Source organism: Gadus morhua, chromosome 4, assembly GCF_902167405.1.
Source record: "Gadus morhua chromosome 4, gadMor3.0, whole genome shotgun sequence".
NCBI classification, from domain to species: domain Eukaryota; kingdom Metazoa; phylum Chordata; class Actinopteri; order Gadiformes; family Gadidae; genus Gadus; species Gadus morhua.
In genome coordinates, this window is record NC_044051.1 from 42,129,536 (window position 1) to 42,155,254 (window position 25,719).

General features: G+C 43.6%; 1 pseudogene; it reads left to right on the forward strand.

Moving 5' to 3' along the window:
• Window positions 1-17,206: 17,206 nt before the first annotated feature.
• On the forward strand, window positions 17,207-25,025 carry LOC115542992 (NACHT, LRR and PYD domains-containing protein 3-like; annotated as a pseudogene).
• Window positions 25,026-25,719: the final 694 nt, after the last annotated feature.

Genomic DNA, 25,719 nt, shown 5'->3' on the forward strand with positions numbered 1-25,719 from the left:
GTGTGTGTCTGTGCGTTGGAGTGTGTGGTTCTTTGTCATGTTATAATTCTTTGTGTTTATTTATAACCTTATGTCAAAACACCTGTGACTGAATTCCCTGTAGCTCGCTCTGGATAGAAGCGTCTGCTAAATGACTAAATATATCGTCACCATGTTGAGCGGAACACAATAATTAACTAACAAGCAGTCGTCAAAGACCCTCTGCCAATCATGGCGTGTAAAAAAATACCTTCCGTGAGATGGATTTGAAGACGTGGCTAATAACTATACAGTATATCTTCACCGCACACCGAATCTGAGCCCTCACTGATGGCGCATATGAACTCCTGCATATTGCTGTGTTACTGGCGCCCCCTGCTGGGGACGCCTGTGAGTTACAACATCAACCCAGCAACTCTGGTGATTCTGCAGCGTCCGTCCGCAATGCAGTAGGCCCTAGACGAGGTATCTAAAAGTGTCATTTTGAATGCAGATCATTTAATGAAGACCTTAGCATACTAATTCATTTTGGCCTTCACATCATCCAGAGCACGTTGAGTTCAGTTATAATAGAACATATGGTTTTAGGGGTTTTACACTCAGTACACACAGTACACACTCAGTTCAGACACAGTACACACAGTACACAAACAGTTCATACAGTACATACATAGTTCACACACACACACACACACACACACACACACACACACACACACACACACACACACACACACACACACACACACACACACACACACACACACACACACACAATACTCACAGACAGTACACACACAGTACACAGTCAGTACACACACATTATACACACACACATCCTGTGTACTAATTCTCATACTGAGCCAGTATCCTGTGTACTTATACTCACACTGACCCAGTATCCTGTGTACTTATGCTAATACTGAGCCAGTATCCTGTGTACTCATGCCCATACTGAGCCAGTATCCTGTGTACTTATACTCATACTGAGCCAGTATTCTGTGTACTTACTTGTCTCTCTTTTGCTCTCCTTTTGACTCTTGAGCTGCTGTGTGTGTGTGTGTGTGTGTGTGTGTGTGTGTGTGTGTGTGTGTGTGTGTGTGTGTGTGTGTGTGTGTGTGTGTGTGTGTGTGTGTGTGTGTGTGTGTGTGTGTGTGTGTGTGTGTGTGCGTGCGCGTAGTTTCGCTTTCCCCGAAAACACGTGACATTCCCTGAGAGGCGCGGCTCCTTGACTTCCTCATCTTACGGTCCGTCGCAGCGAGCAGCCCTTCCTCCGCTTTTTAAACCTTTCACCTGATTAACTCGTTTTATAAACACTTTAACGTCCATTTTCCCCCTTACATTTACAATTTTACAGCTTTATACCGTATGGACGCATTTTAATCCCGGAGTAGATAAGGTAAGGTAAGTCGACAGTTGACTAGCGTTTATATTGTCTTTAGGTTACTGGTATATAATAATGAACAACCAGTTTACTACCGTTTATATTGTCTTTAGGTTACTGGTATATAATAATGATCAACCAGTTTACTACCGTTTATATTGTCTGTAGGTTACTGGTATATAATAATGATCAACCAGTTTACTACAGTTTATATTGTCTGTAGGTTACTGGTATATAATAATGAACAACCAGTTTACTACCGGTTATATTGTCTTTAGGTTACTGGTATATAATAATGAACAACCAGTTTACTACCGGTTATATTGTCTGTAGGTTACTGGTATATAATAATGAGTTTACTGTAGAGAATACAACGTTAGTTCATGTTTTACTTCATTTCTGACCCGTTCGTTTGTCTTGATGCTACTCCAATTAAAAGAAGGACTGTCAGAAGTCCTTTGAATGTGCTGATATGTAAGTTAAATATGTGTGCGTAGTGACTGCGGATTTACAGTTTAATAGAGCTCGTAAGTACGCCACTTCCGGTAGACCCTGTCGTGGGGTTCATATTTATGATCCATGACGTGACGTCCATAATGCTTTAGTGTGACGCAGTCACAATGATCTTCTCAGTTCAGAAGGAGTTGTGTTTGTGTCCAGGTCTCCAGTCTACTATGGATGAGGAGAGAGAGGAGGGGGATGGGGGTCCTACCTCGAAGACCGCTCTGTCTGGGGAAAATGGCCGCCGGAGCAAAGCTCAGAGGTAAGAAGAGGATCTCTGTCTGTGAGTGTTGTCAGTGGTTATTAATGATCCCCACTATAGGGGTATTCGAGGGGACTTCTGTTTCCGGTCTTGGTTGCGAGGGTGGGGGCCACAACCCCCCTTCCAATTCCTGTCTGTATGGGTGTATGGGTGTATGGGTGTGTGTGTGTGTGTGTGTGTGTGTGTGTGTGTGTGTGTGTGTGTGTGTGTGTGTGTGTGTGTGTGTGTGTGTGTGTGTGTGTGTGTGTGTGTGTGCGTGAGGGGCATGTGGGGGTCAAGTGTATATGTACAAAGGCTTGCACTATGTAAACTCCATTTAAGTTCCCTGTTCTTCAGTGTGTTGTAACACTACATTACCCATGATTCATGGGGGGGGGGGACTTTCGAGATCCATCGAAAGTGCTTAAAGGTTGGGTATGGAATTCGCTTTTTTGGCCATTTTTGCTAAATTACTTGAAATCCTTATCATAACCCACTTACAGCCACTGAGTTAGAAGTACTGACATGAAAATTAAACAAGTCAATCATCTGTGGAACGGGCAGGGGTCGAAAAACTCCAGCCAATGATTTCCATTGCCACCGAGTTGCATTGGACAGTAAGTACGTCAATCAAAGGGTCGTACTGCACTCCCCCTCCCCCGCGCGCGACCCCTTCGTGCACGTACTCAAACCTCGTGACCCAGAGCAAGCTTCTGTTTTTTGTTATCCTGCGGTAGCTACTGGAGCTAGCTAACTAGCAAATGACTCGCTCTCGCGCATCTGTGTTCGCTCGTGCATGATTGCGCGTCCATGTACTTGGAATGGGTGGAGTCAGAGTCAGCGTTGAAGGAGAGGGGGTAGGACCATTTGAGTTGTGTATTTTCAAAATCTGCTGGCATTTCGCAAATCCCATACCCAACCTTTAAGCAAATAATGGTGCGGGAACATAAACCTGTAGATTGTGTTACTTGCAGAGCGTCAGCAAATAGCCCTTGCACAGCTGAAAGCGAGAGATTCTTATTTGATAGCGTTTAGCCCCATTCACCCTCGTGTGTTTTACACGGTCTGCCCCGGTGCTCAAACAACGGTACTGCAATCTTTTTCCTGTTGCATAACAATCAACAGCTGTTATTTTTGTTTTAATTTGAGCATTTTCCCGAAAGCCTAAATGTTCAGGAAATGTACATTCTAATTCAAAGAATAGAAACTAATTCGTATTGACACTGACAATTATTTTAATACATGTTGGATTATTAAAGGTCTTGCCGCCTGCCTCAATTCTCAAGCAAAAATATCGACCCTTTTATTTTTGCAGGCACAGTTAATGATATTAATAATAATCATAATAAATGCTTTATTTTTGAATAGGGACAGTGCACATTAATGAACATTGATGTTTAAACATCTTTGTAAACATGCCGGATTATAGCAGAGCTGCTAATTTGCATCCGTAGTCCCTAATAAAATAAATATAAAAAGTACAAACAGAAGAGACAGCAAATAAAAAGATAATATACAAATAGAAGAGACAGCAAATAAATAGATAAAATACAAATAGAAGAGACAGCAAACAAATAGATAAAATGCAAAGTAGAGGAGACAACACACACACAGCACAATACATTGCATGATTATAAAGATACCAGATGCACACAGGATATGACAATGCACTAAAAAGTAATGTTCAATTAGTGTCCAGTCCAGCTAGTGGTCACACTTCTGATTGGATTTGAGCCATTGTTTTAGTCGCTCAGGGACACGTCAACACTCAGCTAGGAGGAGCTGGGGATCGAACTAGCAACCTTTCGGTTACAGGTTACAAACTTAGTCCACACACTTCAGATTCAATTAACTCCTTTTGATGACTCCACTTGAGGTGCAAAACAATCCTATTTTTACAATCTAAAGTAAATAATTTAAACCTGGATCCAAATCCTTTCTCTGATCAAAGACCTTTGGCCGTGAGCAAACATGGATCATCATAACCAAGTCCGCCATCCATTAATCGATAATTTCCAAACGGCGAAACAATGCTAAGGTGCTCGGACGCAATCGTTGTTGAGAAGCCGAATAACGATGGCAACAATGACAACGACAACTACCTCGTCATGGACACCCTTTAAACCCTCTCCCTCCCTCCACCCTGACCCGGCAGAAACACACACATCAATCAAGCCACACGCAGGTGCTTGTCCTCCATTGTTTGAGCTCAGCTGGTGAAAGACACGCTTTGCTGTTATTTACAAGGGCGTCCTAATCAGGTGGGCCCATTAAGGGCTTTAGTGTATGCCCTGACACACACCCACACCCACACACACACACACACACACACACACACACACACACACACACACACACACACACACACACACACACACACACACAGTCCTCACACTGTGGGCATGCGTCTTGGCCGGTCTGTCTTACCGGTGTATGTAAATGCAACAGCACACGACATGTCTGTGCCTCAGTGCAGCCGTCTGGCTGCACTGAGGCACATGGGGAGGGCCCTGTGATATTGAATCATGGGTAATGTAGTGTAACAACACACTGAAGAACAGGGAACTTAAATGGGGTTCACAATGGCTTGCACTTTGTCCTGGTTACCGTTCCTGGGTTTGATTAAACTGATGTATCCAGCACTTGTCTGGCCGTAGAGTGTCGGGCGTCGTGGCTTTAAAGTCCACTAGCAGATAGCCATACAGCGTACTAGTAGCATCGGCAAAGGGCTCTAGAAAACACTTTGTCCTACACAGGAACATCTGCCTGGCTATTAACAAAATCTGATATTTGTCGTGTGGGTTCTTAAACAAAACCATGTGATTAGTGTTTAAAATTATTGTTCTGCTGGTTTTACCCTGCATAAATAAATTCTCTACCAGATACATACATCCATATACCCATGGATGTCCTCTTCTCTCTCTTGGGGAGAGGAGGGCCGAGCTCTCTGAGTGGCCAACGACGTGCGTCGCGACGTAGGTCGCATTGGTCGCGACGTAGGTCGCATTGGTCGAGACGTAGGTCGCATTGGTCGCGACGTAGGTCGCATTGGTCGCGACGTAGGTCGCATTGGTCGCGACGTAGGTCGCATTGGTCGCTCGTCTGGCTGCCGTTTTCTCGTCTGGCTGCCGTTTTGGTCGCTGGCTGGCTCTGTCACTCAAAGTCTATAGGCGGTCCTTAATCAGTTATTTGCATGTTATCAACGGGTTTTTTGCGACAGTTGAAGTACCAGAAAGCCATGCTCTCTGGCGAAAGCTTCGTACAGCTCTTTATTGCAAATATTATTTTTATATTTTTATATTGAAGTAAGCCTACAGTTTAAAATGAAGAAATCGTTGGTCTATCAGTATCAATACAATTTATTAGTTGTAATTTGTGGCGTATTCAAATAATGTATTTTATATCTTATATATAGCCTATATATTTGTTTTGTTAAATGTCATTAAGCCTAATATTGAATGTTATGTACAAAGTTCTTCGTTATAGAGTGATATAGTTAAATATAAGTGCAACGATTATCAGTCAATTCCATGGTGGTACAAGCGGTAGTGACGCTAGGTTAGTGACCAACACGTTGGCTGTTCGACTCCCTCCACGGTCAGGTATATATTTGCTATTTTACTCAAACTCATTGACGTAATCGGACCCTTTCATTTTAACATTTTTGTATGATTTAGTACGACGGTATGATAATCACACGACGTAATGACGGGCAGCGACGCCTGGCTGGTATCGGCTGGCTGGCTGCGACGACAGGCCAGCCGCTGGCTGCTGGCCGCTGGCTGCTGGCCGCTGGCTCTGGCAGGCTGACCGACTAGGGGGCCGTTGCTATGGTTACCGGTCTTGGGGGGCCGTGTCCACCAAAAGCCTTTTTAAAAGGCGGAGCACCTGTCTGCTATGCATTCTCTATGGCAGGACGCGCATGCAGCGCGCCTTTTAAAAAGCCGTCCGGGATGGTTAAACGCTCCGCGCGCCTCGCGCTTCTAGGCGCGCGCCCCAGTTGAAAACAGTTCAACTTTTGAAGAAAAGCGCTCCACGTCATCGGCGCTTTTTTCGAACGACCAATCAAAATCGAGGAGGAGGCAAGGCTGAAAGTATCAACAGAACACAAACGGAAACATGTCGGACGAAAGTTTAATAACAGCTGTGAGTGAGTGTCCGGTCCTGTACGACCTCACGTTAAAGGCGTATCATGACCAGACAAAGCGCAACCAGGCCACGATTAATGCTGTGGACCCACACTCTCCTCCGGGCAACCACGACAGGCGCAGAGGGATCGTCCGCAGCCTCCGCCGCCACGGCAAGAAGCGCTATTAATCTTGCATTCATTTTCTAATAAAATTGTATGAGCAACCAGAGAGGACGTTGAGGTGTCAGATGCCAGATGATGGAGCCTACAGATAGAAGCTGTATATCTATGAATACAAGCGATGACGCGTATTTAATGACGTAAACGAAAAACGCTTCGTGTGCCTTTTTTGAGCGGCGCGCACAAACGCGTTGAAAGCAGTGCACGGAGCGCTCCGCCTTTTAAAAAGGCTTTTGGTGGACACGGCCCCTAGGTCGCGACCATAACAACGTCGCGACCCTTTTGGCGGCAAATAGGTCGCAACCAACCAGAGGTGTGGCTGAATGAGCGACCTGTGGCAGCCAGCCATTGTCACCATGGCTGCTACCACAACCAAAAGCCTATGTTATCAGTCAACATCTCATTAAATGGAATAAGAGAGAGAGATATGAGACTGGACAAGGTTCACACGAGATAATTTGACGTTTATATAAGACATATCCACAGTTTAAGACAAAACCTTTAACGTTAATGCATAATGCCTACCATCGAAATAGGTTACATACATACTACATACTTTAATATACATATTAATGAACATATCTAGTATATACCAGCCCCGTCTTTCCCATTGTTATATACGGATAACTATAGTGTTTTTATGTCAAAATAATACTATAATAGAATAACACATAGTATAATATATTAGTTAAAACACCCCGTTTAAAGGGACACTGTGTAATTTTTTAAGTCATTTATTACCTCAAATCAACGTATTCATTCATAAATAAGTCCTCATTGGTGTAAGATTATCTCTGCCAAAAATCTCACTTATCCTCCTGATTAATATGTAGTAACGTAGGACGGGTAAGCTTCATGGAGGCTTCCATGTTCTTCCGGTCTATGAACTGCCGAGAGGGACAAAAAGCACTACGTGGTACAGGAAATGCAAACGCGTTTTCTCTCTGAGCCAGCGTGAATGATGACTGAAATAATTCACTGTCTTGCTCGAGGAGTAATTACTCATACATCATTAGCTTACACTAATGATTCAATGCAGTTTGAAATAACGAACCTCATCATCACTCGAATGACTCGATGAGGTAGTATTGGATGTCATGACACAGCTTCTTGGCACATACTGCCCACCGTAGTTTTTGAACAAGCGAGCACTATTAGTTTGAATGCAATATACAATTGTACCACTAGATGGGAGTCATTTTTACACAGTTTCCCTTTAAGACTTTAACGTTCGCAGACTCTAATGCTCATTCGCTCATCTAGGCATACCCCAACATACCCGGTCGCTGCAACAGTAAATCACTTAGGTTGTTGCTAGCCCCCATAGACACACTGAACCATCCACACACACTGATGACTACAGACACGCACACACACACACACACACACACACACACACACACACACACACACACACACACACACACACACACACACACACACACACACACACACACACACACACGGCCGGTGAATAACATGGGGCTCAACGGGAGGGAGGAGGAGAGTCCTCCTCTGAGTGGGTGTGACTAGCTAAGGGATCCGTAGCCCGCGGCCGGGCGGAGGCCGCGAGGAGGGTTGACTTGATCTATAAATGAAGTCCCTAGATCTTAATTGGCCTAAGATTCTGAAACATTACAATTAGGGCATTTAGCAGACGCTTTTTCCAAAGCGACTTAAATACACACATTGACACACCGACGGGAGTCAACCATGCAAGGCGACAGTTTGGGTTAACTTGCTCAGGGACTCGTCAACACTCAGCTAGGAGGAGCTGGAGATCGAACTAGCAACCTTTCGGTTACTAGACAACTGCTCTACCTCCTGAGCTAAGCCAACAACCCATCCTAAACATCTCATCCACATTTGGCTCAAACAGTGTTATGCTTACAACCCATGTAAATAGTTGTGAAATAACGTTCTTGTTGTTCTTTTAATTGTTCGTTACTCTGACCGTTCTGTTTGATATTATGTAATGGATGTACGTGAATGATTCAGAGCATGTTGCATTTTAAGTGGCATCACTTTTGGTATTGTTTCTTTATTTTTCTTAAAGCAATTGTAATGAAAATAAACATAGCCAAATTACAACCAATAGCTTCAGTCATTGAGAGCAAAAATGTAGTCCAAGACATGCTGCCCACCAGCTTTCAAAGTCCAAATACCACTATATATATGCCCCTATATATATAGTGGGGGTCATTATTAACTACTGTTAACTACAGCTCAGCACTGATACATCATGACTCCATCATGACTCTGTGTGTGTGAGTAACAGTGTGTGTGTGTGTGTGTGTGTGTGTGTGTGTGTGTGTGTGTGTGTGTGTGTGTGTGTGTGTGTGTGTGTGTGTGTGTGTGTGTGTGTGTGTGTGTGTGTGTGTGTGTGTGTGTTGTGTTGAAGCCCAGAGCAGCAGCAGAGAGCAGACTCCCCTGGACCCAGCTGTGTCTCCATGAAAAGTGACTGGTCCATGGATAACCCTCCTGACCTTAAAGATGGACGCCTCTCCAGAGAGGAGAGGTAGGAGTTTCAAACAGGACTGGACACAGCAATCCAATTAATGAAATTAATATGAAGACGACTTGTAGCAGACTTTACAGGTTTAATGTTTAAAGGTTCAATGTCTTTCAAACGGCCCATTTATTGAATCTGTTTGAATTTAACTTTGGTGGTGAAGTGTTTTCTTGAAACAAATTATCCATGAAGAATAACACAGGTCTGGGTAGAAATGTAGAAACGTACTGCTCTATTTTCTATGCTAGCTAAACGCATTGTGAATAAACACTCAGTATGAAGTAGGGATGGGCACGAGTAGTAAATTCCAAACTCGAGTGATCGAAGGAATTCCTCGAGGATCAATCGAGTACTCGTTAAATCGAATCTATTTTTAGAATGCAACGCATCTGCAGCAGGAATAGGCCTGATGATGAACGGCAATATTACCAACCAAACATGTAATGCTTATTCTCCATCAAAACAGTCAGAGTTATCAGAGTATTCATTATTTATTTTTGCAAACATTCAAAACACATTTTCCTTACAAAAATAAATATGCGTCTCACAATTTAAATCACGTCGAACCATGGCCTGTAACAGTTAAAAAAAAAAAAAAAACGAAACAAGTAGCCTAACCATTGCAAATAATTTAAAGCTCCAAATAAAACGGCAGCAAATGGACTATGGAAATACTCAGCGTTGTGATCTTTTCTACACGGCCGGGATTACAGCTGCGTCTTGCGGCGGTGAAAATAGCCGACACACTTGGTTGCTGCGGGTCTGCTTTCCCGAACTCACCGTTGTGTTTCAGGAGCATATGTTGCAGCATAGTACTCTCTGGTAGCTCGATTTCGCTTGGCATATTTTACATTTCACCTTATGACCTCCTATTTCTTTAAAGTATTTCAATTCTTCACTGCGCTTTGCTTTAACCGCCATCTCTTAACTTTTTGAATTCTGGCGTGCCTGCACACGACACGGAACGCGCCACACAGAAATGGATGCATTTAATTTTCTTTGTGCCCACGCCATGCGTTAGTGGCGCCAACAGAAAATGGATACATTTGCTTCAGAAAACTTTGTTTGTGTGTGTATAAGCAAACTCGAGATTGCCTGTCCACCAACCGAGTTCATTTGTAACGAGGAGTACTCGAGTAATCGATTCCTCACGCCCATCCCTAGTATGAAGCTCACCTCAATGTTTTTATGTCAACATATAAGTGCTTAAATTACATAATAACTTTTTTTGCCACCCCCTTAAATTTCCATTCCAATAAGATGACAAAGGTTATTGAAATCAAGAGAAAGTAGTTGAGTAGCCCTGCAATAAATGATCAAATGAAACGACATCCACAAGTCCTAACTTTTTCAGAGGGAGGCAGGAGAGAGCAGACTCCCCTGGACCCAGCTGTGTCTCCATGAAGAGTGACTGGTCTATGGGTCTACCTCCTACCCTTAAAGATGGAAGCCCCTCCAGAGAGGAGAGGTAGGAGTTTCAAACAGACGATTAAAACAGACCGGTTTGTTGTTATCAGACTACTGATGCTGATGTTTACAGGTCAGGAGGAAACAATAGATTGTGTGCGCGTTTGCGTGTGCATCCGTGTGCGTGCGTGTGTGTGCGTGTGTGTGTGTGTGTGTGTGTGTGTGTGTGTGTGTGTGTGTGTGTGTGTGTGTGTGTGTGTGTGTGTGTGTGTGTGTGTGTGTGTGTGTGTGTGTGTGTGCTCACATGTATTACACAGCAACATAACAACACAACATTACAAGACAGAAAGCCAAAAACGGCACATAAATAACAAGGAGTACAACACTTAACACACATGAAAAACACACAATGCATGGTTCGCGGGGAATGACAGCAGTAAAGTAGAGTACAGTGGTGCAAAAACTGCAAGTGAGGTAGACCATGAAGATCTTAAAGACCTTAAAGTGCTTAGTGCTTGTTCAAGTGGCGTATAGCTTGTAGATAGGTACTATCCCTAAAGCGTGTTGTTTTACTTGTGATGCTGCTGTACCTCCTCCCTGATGGTAAGAGTGTGAATAAGTGGTGTGCTGGATGAGAGGGGTCAGAGATGATCTTCCTAGTTTTCCTGGAAATTGTGGCGTCATAGTGCGAGCCTATGGTAGGCAGACTACAGCCAATGATTTCAGAGGCCCTGCGTACTACCCTCTCAAGCTGTTGTTTGTCCTGGATGGTAGCACTACCATACCAGACCAGGAGGGAGAAGGTGAGCACGCTTTCAATGGCTGCACGATAAAAATGGGTCATGCCTGCCTGACTTACCCCAAACTTCCTCAGCTGACTGAGGAAGTATAACCTCTGATGGGATTTGGAAATAATAAGACTAATGTTGAGGTTCCATGATAGGGACTGGTGGATAGTGGTGCCTAAGAAGCGGAAGGAGGAGACCCACTCCACAACTTGGTCATTAATGGAGATGGGAAGGTGCTGGCCTGCCTTTTCCTATAGTCAATGTTGAGTTCTTTGGTTTTGGTTGTATTTAGTATAAGGTTATTGTCTTCACACCACTGCACCAGCTGTTCAACCTCACTCCGGTAGGTAGATTCCTCCCCATCAGATATGAGGCCTATGACTGTGGTGTCATCTGCAAACTTTAACATTTTAACAGATGCAGAGTTTGATGTACAATTATTAGTGTACAGTGAAAATAATAGAGGTGACAAGACACACCCTTGTGGGGCGCCGGTGTTCACAATCCTTGGTGATGACACATTATTCTGGATTTTAACACACTGTTTCCTACTGGACAGGAAGTTTAAGATCCACTGACAAAGTACAGCATCAACTCCTGCAGCCAGGAGAAAATTGTACAGTCTGACAGGAATGATGGTATTGAAAGCCCAGCTAAAATCAATGAACAGTACACGGGCATTGGTGGACTTAGTGTTCAGATGTTGCAGAATGAAATGTGTGCAAAGTGAAACTGCATCGTCCACTCCCCTATTAGCCCTGTAGGCAAATTAGTGAGGGTCTAGCGTGAAGTACCTACAGACTAGGCGCTCAAGTACCTTCATAACAACAGAAGTAAGTGCCACAGGCCTATAGTCATTAAGACAGGTTATGTTTCTTTTCTTGGGCACTGGAATGATCATAGCTGATTTAAAACATGCAGGTACCGTTGCTGTGTTGAGACCAGTTGAAGATGTAAGTGAGTATGGAGGCAAGCTGGTCTGCACAGCTCTTTAGAGCAGCTGGTGTCACACCATCAGGCCCTGCTGCTTTGTTGATTTTCTGATGCCGTAGCAGTCTACGGACATCATGCTCTGGGATGGAAAAGTGCCCATCCAACAGAGAAAGTGGGAGAGAACTAGTCTGGGCACCATTGTTCTCAAAACGGCAGAAAAAGTCATTAAGTCGCTCTGGCAGGGAGGAGTCACAGTCAAGACAACTTGTAGCAGACTTTACAGGTTTAATGTTTAAAGGTTCAATGTATTTCAAACGGCCCATTTATTGAATCTGTTTGAATTTATCTTTGGAGGTGAAGTGATTTGTTGAAACAAATTATCCATGAAGAATAACACAGGTCTGTGTAGAAATGTAGAAATGAACTGCTCTATTTTCTATGTTAGCTAAACACATTGTGAATAAACACTATGCACAGTACGAAGGGTACTTGTGTGCTTTTATGTCGACATGTAAGTGCTTAAGTGCCATAATAACTTTTTCTGCCCCCCCCCCTTAAATTTCCATTTCAATAAGATGACAAAGGTTATTGAAATCAAAAGTCATGAGAAAGTAGTTGAGTAGTCCTGCAATAAATGATCAAATGAAACGACATCCACAAATCCTAACTTGATGGTTCTTGTTTTTCTGAAGGAGGCAGGAGAGAGCAGACTCCCCTGGACCCAGCTGTGTCTCCATGAAGAGTGACTGGTCCATGGATAACCCTCCTTACCTTAAAGATGGACGCCCTTCCAAAGAGGAGAGGTAGGAGTTCCGAACAGACGATGAAAACAGACCGGTTTGTTATTATCAGACTGCTGATGTTTACAGGTCAGGAAAGAACAATAGAGTGTGTGTGTGTGTGTGTGTGTGTGTGTGTGTGTGTGTGTGTGTGTGTGTGTGTGTGTGTGTGTGTGTGTGTGTGTGTGTGTGTGTGTGTGTGTGTGTGTGTGTGTGTGTGTGTGTGTGCGCGTGTGTTCCATCTCAGAGCTCAGCAGTGATACATCATGACTAGGGATGGGGATCTAAACCCGGTTCTATCAAAGACCCGGTTCCACTGTTTTCAAAACCCGAAAATCTTTACTGTTTGTGCTTATCGATACCACTACCGAGTCCCGTCGTTCATTTATTATTTTCTTTGTCCCGTAGGTCCTGTAACGTAATGTTGTGTCCATCGATTCACGTCACGGCATTTAAATCAAACCAATCCAATCACTGCAGCGTGTCCACCAATGTTTTTGAATGGAATTGTAAGCAAACGGGTACTACAAGTAAAACAAGTGAAGTCTGGCAGTTAACTTTGCTCGCGAGGGGTTGCTGAATGGGCGAAAAGGGCGAACATCATTTATTGTAAAGGGGGGAACACAACCTCAATGGCCAAGCACATTAGCATTGTGCATCAAATAAAGACCAAATGCAGTACCTTCGACTGTCTCCGAGTTGATAAGACTGTCTCCTTCTCCTGTCGCACCACAGACGGGCCTGTCTCAATCATCCACTCAAAGTACGAACGGTAATCGCACACACAGACATTGTCGCTAGTCCCGTCAGTTAAAAATAGTCATCCAATCGTGAAATCGGTGTTGTAATCGGTAGCATACAAGCTAGTTATCTTAAAAAGTAAATAAAGTTTCAGCTGTGCTGCGTGATGATGTGTTGAGGTTGGCTCAGTTAGACGACTGTTATCATGATGCGTTCAAATGTAACATAAAGAAACAGTCAATTGAGTTTTTGGTGAGATACATGAGTAATACTATATTACTCATGTTTCTGTGTTACTAATACAGTTGTATAGTGCTCTAATCATTTTAGTTTATATAACTAAAACTACTGATGTCAATATTTATTAAGAATTACATATTTAATTTTAAATGCAATTATTTATTTCCTAAATATTTTCCTCATCGCTTAAAACGCTTCGTATTTCCACCAATTAAGAAACGTATCGATAGTGGTATCGATAAAGACTTGGATCGTTAAGGAGTATCGAAAATGGTATTGATATCAATACATTTTAATGATCCCAATCCCTAATCATGACTCCATCACTAGTCTTAGTAACAGCTGTGTGTGTGTGTTGTGAAGCCCAGAGCAGCAGCAGAGAGCAGACTCCCCTGGACCCAGCAGTGTCTCCATGAAGAGTGACCACTCTATGGATATACCTCCTAACCTTCAAGATGGACGCCCCTCCAGAGAGGAGAGGTAGGAGTTTCAAACAGACGATGGTTGTAATCAGACTCTGCTGATACTGATGTTTACACAGTGGTGGGCCGTCATGGCCAGCAGGGCCTTCTCTGCTGGCCATGTCAAAATCTAAACAATGTATATATATACTTTTTTTTTTTTTCAAAAGTTACATTAATTTGTGTCTGAGTGCATATTAATTCCATATGTATTTCAGAACTTACAACATAATATTTAATTCCATAAGGAAAACCGTTTTTGTTGTAAGGCTGAGCTCTGCTGAATAACGCCTCCCAGCCAGGTTACATGGACCGGCGGGGCCAGCACTAAAAGTAGTGCTAGCCTTTCGCTGAAGCGGCCACCTCCCATTGGATAATACATTTGACTGACGTGTGTAATCAGCCAATCAATGGTTGATGTGTAGTAATAGAACGGCCCCAGGGCCCAGCAATATGCCGCCGCTGGCCCCCGGTGATGTCATCAGTGAATTTTGAATCGTTGGCGGTAGTGAGAGAGTTGATAGTGAACTACTGCGGCTTTTTTGTTTTTTTGTCATGTGTGAGAGTGACATAAGGAAAGATCTGATGGTGATGCTGCATTACTCTAGCTCTGCGGTAATGCAAAGTGGTGTCCGTGTGCGCTGTTGTTGTTGCTGAAGATCAACTGTCTTGTTGTGGGTGTTATGCAGTAGCGCATATTATGGTTGTGTTGGCTGTGTTGGCACCTTGTATGAAATTTGTGTGCATGTGTGAGTGTTTGGGGGTTGGCCGTTGGTGGAGTTCGTCACTGAAGGCCCTGACTTAAACCCCACGGTACGCTACTGTGTGTACAGGTCAGGAAAGAACAATTAATAGTTTGTGTGTGTGTGTGTGTGTGTGTATTTGTGTTCCTCACAGACCACACCAGAAGAATTCAAAGGTTACCAGGCCTGTACAGCAGCATCAAACAGAGCTGATCAAGGTGTGTAAATGTCCACCAAGACATCTGACTTCAGCTCTACATGATCATTAGAAAGCATCTCTTGTGGAGCTCATAGTCTCCAGGCTTCCCTCTTTAGACCAGCTGACGTGAATCCAGGACAGATGCTTCTGATGTCCTCAGTGAGTTCAGAGTAAAGTCCTCCTTGATGTTTGTTCTGTTCCAGAGGGCTGAGGAGAACGCACACGCTTTCCTAGATAAGGAGATGAAGAAGCTCTGGAGGGATCTCTTCTCAGATTACCCACAATGCTCAGAGAGTCAGAGGGAGGAGGAGGAGGAGGATGGTAAGAACGAGGAGCAGAGGAGGCGCGCCATACAGGGAGTGGTGGACATCACAAAGTTCTGCCTGATGGAGATGAACCAGGAGGAACTGGCTGACACACTGTGGGGCGGTAAGAGACTCTTATTTTGAAGACAGAGGAGACTATTATTTTGAAGCGCGGAAGACTCTTATCTTGAAAACAGAATGAAAATGTATATTTAGAGTAGTATGAGACTCTTATTTGTTCTGTTCAGACTAAATAACATAATCTAATTTAGTGTTAAGGGACTTTTTCATTTATAATTCATCAATGTGGAGATATCTTTCTTCTTGGGCGTTCAATGGTTTGATCCAGATATGAACGGTTATTGTCGGTCAATCAGGTTAAATGGTTTGATCCAGATATGAACAGTTATTGTCGGTCGATCAGGTTAAATGGTTTGATCGTTATGTAGGGTTGTTCTGGGGGTTTCAGGTTAAATGGTTTGATCCAGATATATATAGTGTTATTGTGGTTCGATCAGGTTAATGGTTTGATCCAGATATGCAGTGTTATTGTGGGGTATGAAGTTAAATATGAAGATATGAAAGGTTATGGTGCGTCCATCAGGTTAAAGAATGTTAAGCCAATCAACAGCAGAATAACTATAAGTGGAATAAGTGGAAGAGATGCAGGACTATCTTGTTATATCAGCATATTAAGTTAATTTCAACTGATTCACTATCATTGTTATTATCATTAGACCAATGATTTTGATGTGTAAATAACAAACAAAAAAGAAAAAAATATGTATCCATTCCTTGTCACGTCCAGCTTCTGGAACCACAATTAATGAAGTCAGTAAATATTATGAAGTTGATCATTTTACAGGAAATATTAACATGCTTCAAGTGATTTCACCATCCACTATCTGATGTCTTCTGTTCATTCCCATGTAGGATCTGCTGCTGTTCAGTGCCAAGATAAAATCAAGTCTCATTTGAAGAAAAAGTTAAAGTGTGTGTCTGAGGGAATCCCTAAAGCAGGAACTCAAACGGGTCTGAATGACTTCTACACAGAGCTCTTCATCACAGAGAGAGGCAGTGGAGAGGTCAACAAAGAACATGAGGTCAGACTGATTGAAACAGCTTCAAGGACACCAACCAAGGAAGAAACACCGATCAAATGTGAAGACATCTTTAAACCCTTACCTGGACGAGATCAACCAATCAGAACAATAATGACCACTGGAGTGGCTGGCATTGGTAAAACCATCGTAACACAAAAGTTCACTCTAGACTGGGCTGAAGGCAAAGCCAACCACGACATACACTTCACATTTCTCTTAACTTTCAGAGAGCTGAATTTACTGAAAGAGAGAGAGTTTAGCTTGGTGGAACTTCTTCATCACTTCTTTATTGTGACCAAAGAAGCAGGAATCTGCAGATATGAACGGTTCAAAGTTCTCTTCATCTTGGATGGTCTGGATGAGTGTCGACTTCCTCTGGACTTCCAGAACAACCAGACCTGGACTGATGTCAAAGAGCCGTCCTCTGTGGACGTGCTGCTGACAAACCTCATCAGGGGCGACCTGCTTCCCTCCGCTCGCATCTGGATAACCACACGCCCTGCGGCAGCCAATCGGATCCCTGCTGAGTGTGTTGACAGGGTGACAGAGGTGAGGGGGTTCACCGACCCACAGAAGGAGGAGTACTTCAGGAAGAGATTCAGAGAGAAGACGCTGGCCAACACAATCATCTCCCACGTCAAGAAATCACGAAGCCTCCACATCATGTGTCACATCCCAGTCTTCTGTTGGATCACTGCTACAGTTCTGGAGGACATCTTAAAAAAATCCCAGATAGAAGAGATGCCCAAGACCGTGACTCAGATGTACAGCTACTTCCTTTGGGTTCAGTCGATACAGGGGGACAGGAAGTATCATGGGAGAGCTGAAACGGATCCATACTGGGGTCCAGAGAGCAGGAAGATTATTGTTTCTTTGGGAAAACTGGCTTTTAACCAGCTGGAGAAAGGCCACCTGATCTTCTACGAGGCAGACCTGGCAGAGTGTCACATCGATATCAGAGCAGCCTCAGTGTACTCAGGAGTGTTCACCAAGATCTTTAAAGAGGAGTGTGGGCTGTACCAGGACAAGGTGTTCTGCTTTGTCCATCTGAGCCTCCAGGAGTTTCTGGCTGCCCTTTATGTCTTTTTGACCTTCATCAACGATGGTGTCAATCTGCTCTCAGAAGAACCACCCACCTCTGGGCAAGATAAACTCCTCCTCCTCCACCAGAGTGCAGTAGACAAGGCCTTACAGAGTGAGAACGGACAACTGGACTTGTTCCTCCGCTTCCTCCTGGGCCTCTCTCTGGAGACCAATCAGATTGTCCTACGAGGTCTGCTGGGACAGAAAAAAAGATCACTGACCACTCAGATTAAAACTGGTCTGCTGCGACTGACAGGAACTAGCTCAGTGACCAATACAAAAACAGTGTCTTACATCAAGGAGAAGATAGATGGAGATCTCTCTCCAGAGAGAAGCATCAATCTGTTCCACTGTCTGAATGAGCTGAACGACCGTTCTCTAGTGAAGGAGATCGAACAGTACCTGACATCAGGAAGTTTCTCCGGAAGATCTCTCTTTCCTGCTCAACTGTCAGCTCTGGCCTTCATCCTAGTGACATCAGAAGAGGAGCTGGACGTGTTTGACCTGAAGAAATACTCTGCTTCAGAGAAGGGTCTTCTGAGGCTGCTGCCAGTGGTCAAAGCCTTTAAAACGTCTCTGTAGGTTCACTATAAACATGTATCACAATACTCCCAACACATTATACCTTATAGTAGAATATAAAAGTTATGATGACATAGAAAACATCTTTTGAGGTTATCTTATACCATGTATCTCAATATGCACAACGTTATATCGTGTAACAAGGTTGAAAAGTCAAACTCAAAAACTATTTATTATGAATTAAGAAATAAGGAAAGAAAAATGAATATTGTTTAATAATAATTAAATACAGCTGTATTTAAATATGTAGCTATAAATATAAATAATTATTGATACGCATAGATTCATAAATATACGTTTATTATTAATAACAGGTAACCCATTATTTTAAAACATTTTAACCTTGTTCACTACGTTTGGCTATATGGACACTGTTTGGGTTTAACCGGTAGGATGCGTTGACACAGAGACGTCCGGGTCATCTGGGGGAAGGGTGAGAGGTCACGAGTGAGCAGGTAAAAGGAGAGAGAGGGAAGAGACAAAGGAGGAGAGTACTTAATCCTTTGTAGAGATCGCCCAGCTAAATGATATTTAAGCATTTACTTATTAGTTGTAACCAGTAGCAGCACCATATAATTATGATTGCAGGAGCTACGGGGGGCTAGATTGTTTATAGCAGAGGCTGATATATTTTGACGCAAAAAATATTACTACACACTACAATATGATACGAATCAAACATTCAAATCACACAACAAGCAGCAACGGTCATCAACACTTACACAAATGAAAAACATGATTTCATCGTTCAGTTTTGTTACATATAAGTCAGTTCGATGTCTTCATTAATGATATATATAAATATATATATTATTATTATATTATTGTGGCGATCATGGCCGGCTTCACCACGTGCCGCATTTGATCCTGGGAGGGTCGGCGGCACTGAGGCAGTCGTGGTTGTGGGCGATAGGATGTGTGTTTCAGGTGTGTGTGTGTGTGTGTTTACATAAAGTCTCTCTCAGGGTGGTGTGGATAATGGGACACGAGAGTGTCAGACTCTTATAACATAGGCTCCTGTCTGGTCGTTCCCGTGCTTCTCGCCACATTATTATTAAAAACATATTTTAAAATTAAATTAAATATTAGTCATAACAAAATGACTTGGGGTTTTGGGAGGGGGGGCTTGGCCTGTTTCAGGGGAGCTCAAGCCCCCGCTAGCCCCCTCCCCTTGTAACCGCCGCTGGTTGTAACCCTAATTAACAAAACATCTCTGTAGATGAATTATAGCATGTATTACAATACAACACAAAAGATACATAATACTTCAATAAAAAGTAAAATTAATATACTATACGAGTCTCAAACACTGCAAAAAACTCCAATATTGAATAAACATAAAGATCTAATGTATATATTAGTTAAATTAATAAGACATCGACTCAAATTTAAGATTTTCAACACAAGTCCTTCATTATGTTGAAATTAAAAGATCTAAGTTACTTTAACGTGTTCTGTTTATTGTGTGTGCAGCCTCAATGGCTGCGATCTGTCAGAGAGATGCTGTGAAGCTCTGGCCTCAGTTCTCAGCTCCAAGTCCTCTAGTCTGAAAGAGCTGGACCTGAGTACCAATGATCTGCAGGATTCAGGAGTGAAGCTGCTCTCTGCTGGACTGGGGAGTCCACACTGTACACTGGAAACTCTCAGGTCAGTTTCACTCAATGGTCAAACAGTTCCACCACAATTTCCACATCAGAGGACCAGTATTGATCTGCTGTGCCCCAGTATTGATCTGCTGTGCCCCAGTAAAATCTCCCGTTCGAGTTTTAACAAGATCCATATTTGACAGTGGATTAATTTAGTTTGATAATAAAGGTCAAATAATGGATTATTTTCTAATCCACAACATCAAAGAAACGCAGTTTAACCCAAAATACAAGCTGAGACGCGCACCTTGCGGTCCGGGTCCGTACACCGCGGCGTGCACATTACTGTCCGTGCACGGCAGTGTGCATGTCGTAGACGGTGCACCGCGGCGCGCACGCAACAATCCAGTGATCCTGGTTAATTTAATAGTCTCATAGATAATTGCTGCCTTGTATTCTTTTTTTTTCGCATTTCCCACCCATGCAGTTTAGTGTTAAATGTTCTGTAATTAAAATAAACATTGCCCGGATGTACACACAGCGTTGTTTAGGTTTTTTTAGTCGGAGAAGCTACGTAGGCAGTGTATTCCGTTACCAACCCCCGTTTTGAGTCACTGGATCCACCCCCCCTCTGCGCTCCGGGACCTCCCACTTTACAAATTAACGTAAGCACTGATAGGGGTCTGTTTCTGTTTTTACCACCAGCCCCGTGACATCTCTTTCCTCACCAACCAACTCTTCCTCCTCCTCCTCCTCCTCCTCCTCCTCCTCCTCCTCCTCCTCCTCCTCCTCAATCAAATACCTACTAATAATAACCGGCTGCTGATTGGATAATATACTCTAATTAGGATTAATCTTCTTCTCTGGGTCATCCTGAATATTGCATTTCTTTACATGCTCTTGAATAGTGCTGCGGTGAAATTTAAATGAAACTTTGCACAAAGTACAAACCAGCGTTTTAGTTTTCTGATTAAAGCAGAGTTTCTTCAGGGGAACTTAAGTGGGTCGTGTTTCCCAATAGAGCGATCAAGCTGGCGCTGCAATACAGCCGCTATTTAACCCAGCACTGAACTAAACCTTGGCAGTCTGCGTGCATCGCAGCGCCATTACCACTCATCTTATCAAACGCAGGACCTCAATCTCACTCTAATTGTGTTGCCATGACAGTAAAAGGTTTACCTTGGATTCAGTGTGTTAATGATGGTATAAGGTGTTTGTTTTATAGATTCCTATTCTATTCATAATCATGTAGTCAGACAGTAAGGTGGACTTTAGAGTAAAGTTAAATATTTTTTTTTTCTTAGAACTGAGTATTTTTATGGACATTTGCTGGAGCTTGCTGAATTTTTAGTTATCTGAATTCTAAATTAGTCATATTTTGAAGATCTACTGTATTGACATTTAGGTAAACTAATAAAACATTTCTAATAACAAATTTCAAATGCAAAATGAATCACAGTTCCTAACGTATTCTATTTATTGTGTGTGCAGCCTCAATGGCTGTCATCTGTCAGAGAGATGCTGTGAAGCTCTGGCCTCAGTTCTCAGCTCCAACTCCTCTAGTCTGAAAGAGCTGGACCTGGGTACCAATCATCTGCAGGATTCAGGAGTGAAGCTGCTCTCTGCTGGACTGGGGAGTCCACACTGTACACTGGAAACTCTCAGGTTAGTTTCACTCAATGGTCAAACAGTTCCACAACAATTTCCCCATCAGAGGACCAGTATTGATCTGCTGTGCCCCAGTATTGACCTGCTGTGCCCCAGTAAAATCTCCCGTTCGAGTTTTAACAAGGTCCATATTTGACAGTGGATTAATTTAGTTTGATAATAAAGGTCAAATAATGGATTATTTTCTAATCCACAACGTCAAAGAAACGCAGTTTAACCCAAAATACAAGCTGAGGCGCGCACCTTGCGGTCCGGGTCCGTACACCGCGGCGTGGACATTACTGTCCGTGCACGGCAGTGTGCATGTCGTAGACGGTGCACCGCGGCTCGCACGCAGCAATCCAGTGATCCTGGTTAATTTAATAGTCTCATAGATAATTGCTGCCTTGTATTCTTTTTTTTTTCGCATTTCCCACCCATGCAGTTTAGTGTTAAATGTTCTGTAATTAAAATAAACATTGCCCTGATGTACACACAGCGTTGTTTAGGTTTTTTTAGTCAGAGAAGCTACGTAGGCAGTGTATACCGTTACCAACCCCCGTTTTGAGTCACTGGATCCACCCCCCCTCTGCGCTCCGGGACCTCCCACTTTACAAATTAACGTTATCTCTGATAGGGGGTCTGTTTCTGTTTTTACCAGCAGCGCCGTGACATCTCTTTCCTCACCAACCAACTCTCCATCCTCCTCCTCCTCCTGCTCCTCCTCCTCCTCCTCCTCCTCCTCCTCCTCCTCCTCCTCCTCCTCCTCCTCCTCAATCAAATACCCACTAATAATAACCGGCTGCAGATTGGATAATATACTCCAATTAGGATTAATCTTCTTCTCTGGGTCATCCTGAATAGTGCATTTCTTTACATGCTCTTGAATAGTGCTGCGGTGACATTTAAATGAAACTTTGCACAAAGTACAAACCAGTGTTTTAGTTTTCTGATTAAAGCAGAGTGTCTTCAGGGGAACTTAAGTGGGTCGTGTTTCCCAATAGAGCGATCAAGCTGGCGCTGCAATACTGCCGCTATTTAACCCAGCACTGAACTAAACCTTGGCAGTTTGGCAATACTCAGTTCTTCTTAGAACTGAGTATTTTTATGGACATTTTCTGGAGTTTTCTGAATCTCTAGTTATCTGAATTCTAAATTAGTCATATTTTAAAGATCTACTGTATTGACATTTAGGTAAACTAATAAAACATTTCTCATAACACATTTCAAATGCAAAATGAATCACAGTTCCTAACGTATTCTATTTATTGTGTGTGCAGCCTCAATAGCTGTGATCTGTCAGAGAGATGCTGTGAAGCTCTGGCCTCAGTTCTCAGCTCCAAGTCCTCTAGTCTGAAAAAGCTGGACCTGAGTACCAATGATCTGCAGGATTCAGGAGTGAAGCTGCTCTCTGCTGGACTGGGGAGTCCACACTGTACACTGGAAACTCTCAGGTTAGTTTCACTCAATGGTCAAACAGTTCCACCACAATTTCCACATCAGAGGACCAGTATTGATCTGCTGTGCCCCAGTAAAATCTCACGTCTGAATTTTAACAAGGTCCATATTTGGCAGTGCATTAATTTAGATTGATATTAACGGTAAAGTAATGGGATTATTTTCCAAACCACAACATCAAAGAAACGCAGTTTAACCCAAAATACAAGCTGAGGCGCGCACCTTGCGGTCCGGGTCCGTACACCGCGGCGTGCACATTACTGTCGGTGCACGGCAGTGTGCATGTCTTAACCGGTGCACCGCGGCGCGCACGCAGCAATCCTTTGATCCTAGTAATTTAATACTCTGATGGATAATTGCTGCCTTGTATTCTTTTTTTTCACATTTCCCACCCATGCAGTTTAGTGTTAAATGTTCTGTAATTAAAATAAACATTGCCCTGATGTACACACAGCGTTGTTTAGATTTTTTTAGTCAGAGAAGCTACGTAGGCAGTGTATGCCGTTACCAACCCCCGTTTTGAGTCACTGGATCCACCCCCCCTCTGCGCTCCGGGACCTCCCACTTTACAAATTAACGTAAGCACTGATAGGGGGTCTGTTTCTGTTTTTACCAGCAGCGCCGTGACATCTCTTTCCTCACCAACCAACTCTTCATCCTCCTCCTCCTCCACCTCCTCCTCCTCCTCCTCCTCCTCCTCCTCCTCAATCAAATACCTACTAATAATAACCGGCTGCAGATTGGATAATATGCTCCAATTAGGATTAATCTTCTTCTCTGGGTCATCCTGAATAGTGCATTTCTTTACATGCTCTTGAATAGTGCTGCGGTGACATTTAAATGAAACTTTGCACAAAGTACAAACCAGTGTTTTAGTTTTCTGATTAAAGCAGAGTGTCTTCAGGGGAACTTAAGTGGGTCTTGTTTCCCAATAGAGCGATCAAGCTGGCGCTGCAATACTATTTAACCCAGCACTGAACTAAACCTTAGCATGCGTGCATCGCAGCGCCATTACCACTCCTCTTATCAAACACAAGACCTCAATCTCACTCTATTTGTGTTGCCATGACAGTAAAAGGTGTACCTTAGATTCAGTTTGTTAATGATGGTATAAGTTGTTTGTGTTATTATATTCGTATTCTATTCATTATCATGTAGTCGAACAGTAAGGCAGACTTTAGAGTAGAGTTGAAAAACTTTTTTTGGAGTTTGCTGAATCTTTACTTACCTGAATTCGTAGTTTTTCATATTTACAGTATTGACATTTAGTTGAACTAAAAAAAGTCTAATAACACATTTCAAATTCAACATTAATAACAGTTTCTAACGTGTTCTGTTCATTGTGTGTGAAGTTTGAAAGGCTGTCAGCTGTCAGAGAAATGCTGCGAAGCTCTGGCCTCAGTTCTCAGCTCAGACTCCTCTAGTCTGAGGAAGCTGGACCTGAGTACCAATGATCTGCAGGATTCAGGAGTGAAGCTGCTCTCTGCTGGACTGGGGAGTCCACACTGTACACTGGAAACTCTCAGGTCAGTTTCACTCAATGGTCAAACAGTTCCACCACAAGTTCCAAATCAGACCAGATTTACCTCCAGTAATAATTCTCTGTGTGTGTGTGTGTGTGTGTGTGTGTGTGTGTGTGTGTGTGTGTGTGTGTGTGTGTGTGTGTGTGTGTGTGTGTGTGTAGCTTGTCTGGCTGCCTGGTCACACAGGAAGGCTGTGCTTCTCTGGCCTCAGCTCTGAGCTTTAACCCCTCCCATCTGAGAGAGCTGGACCTGAGTTACAATCATGCAGGAGACTCTGGAGCTGCGCTGCTCTTTGCTGGACTGGAGGATCCACGCTGGAGACTGGACACTCTCAGGTATGGAGAGGACAGCTCAGCGCTCAGGGACAAAGTCTCCTACAAGTATTCAAGCCGCTGCTAGATGAAGTGGTTTGAACAGGCAGCTGTCACTCATGTTGTGTAGAACGTGATGAGACAGCAGATGATGAAGGTGAATGTTTCAACATGCTGCTCTCACTTTGATTCCCCCCCAGTGTGGAGCACGGTGGAGTGTGGAGGCTGAAACCAGCTCTAAAGAAGTGTAAGTTTCTGTTTGATTCATCACATCACACACTCACTATTGAGATGGAAAGTCCATCCACACAGCAGGAAGTGAGATCACTTCCTACTGGGAATGAAGATGATGGCTGACATCATGTATCTTACGTATATTAATACTGTCCACCATCACAGTTAAACCTGCTTGCATAAAACCCAGCAGGTATTACATTGTTACATTGAGGGGGGGCGACCGGGCTGAGGGGGGGCTGAGGGGGAGGGGGGGTGACGGGGCTGAGGGGGAGGGGGGGGTGACGGGGCTGAGGGGGGCGATGAGGGGGATGAAGGGGCGGTTAGGGGGAGGGGGAGGGGGGATGAAGGGGCTGAGAGGGAGGGGTGAGGGGGAGGGGGGTGCTGAGGGGGAGGGGTATGGGGGAGGGGGAGGGGGGATGAAGGGGCTGAGGGGGGGGCTGAGGGGGAGGGGGGCGGCCGGGGCTAAAGGTACGAACACACCAAACGCGTACCCGCGTAAGATTTACGCGCGTAACGCAGCTTAAATGTTGCTTGACCATTTTGTGTCAAAAATTGTCCTACGTACGCAGCTACGCGCCTGTGGCTGCGCTGGATTTAGGAGTCCGAGGAAGGAAACCCAAACGCCGCCGTGTTTGGGTGCATGATAGAGCTTGGATCGGGTTAGATT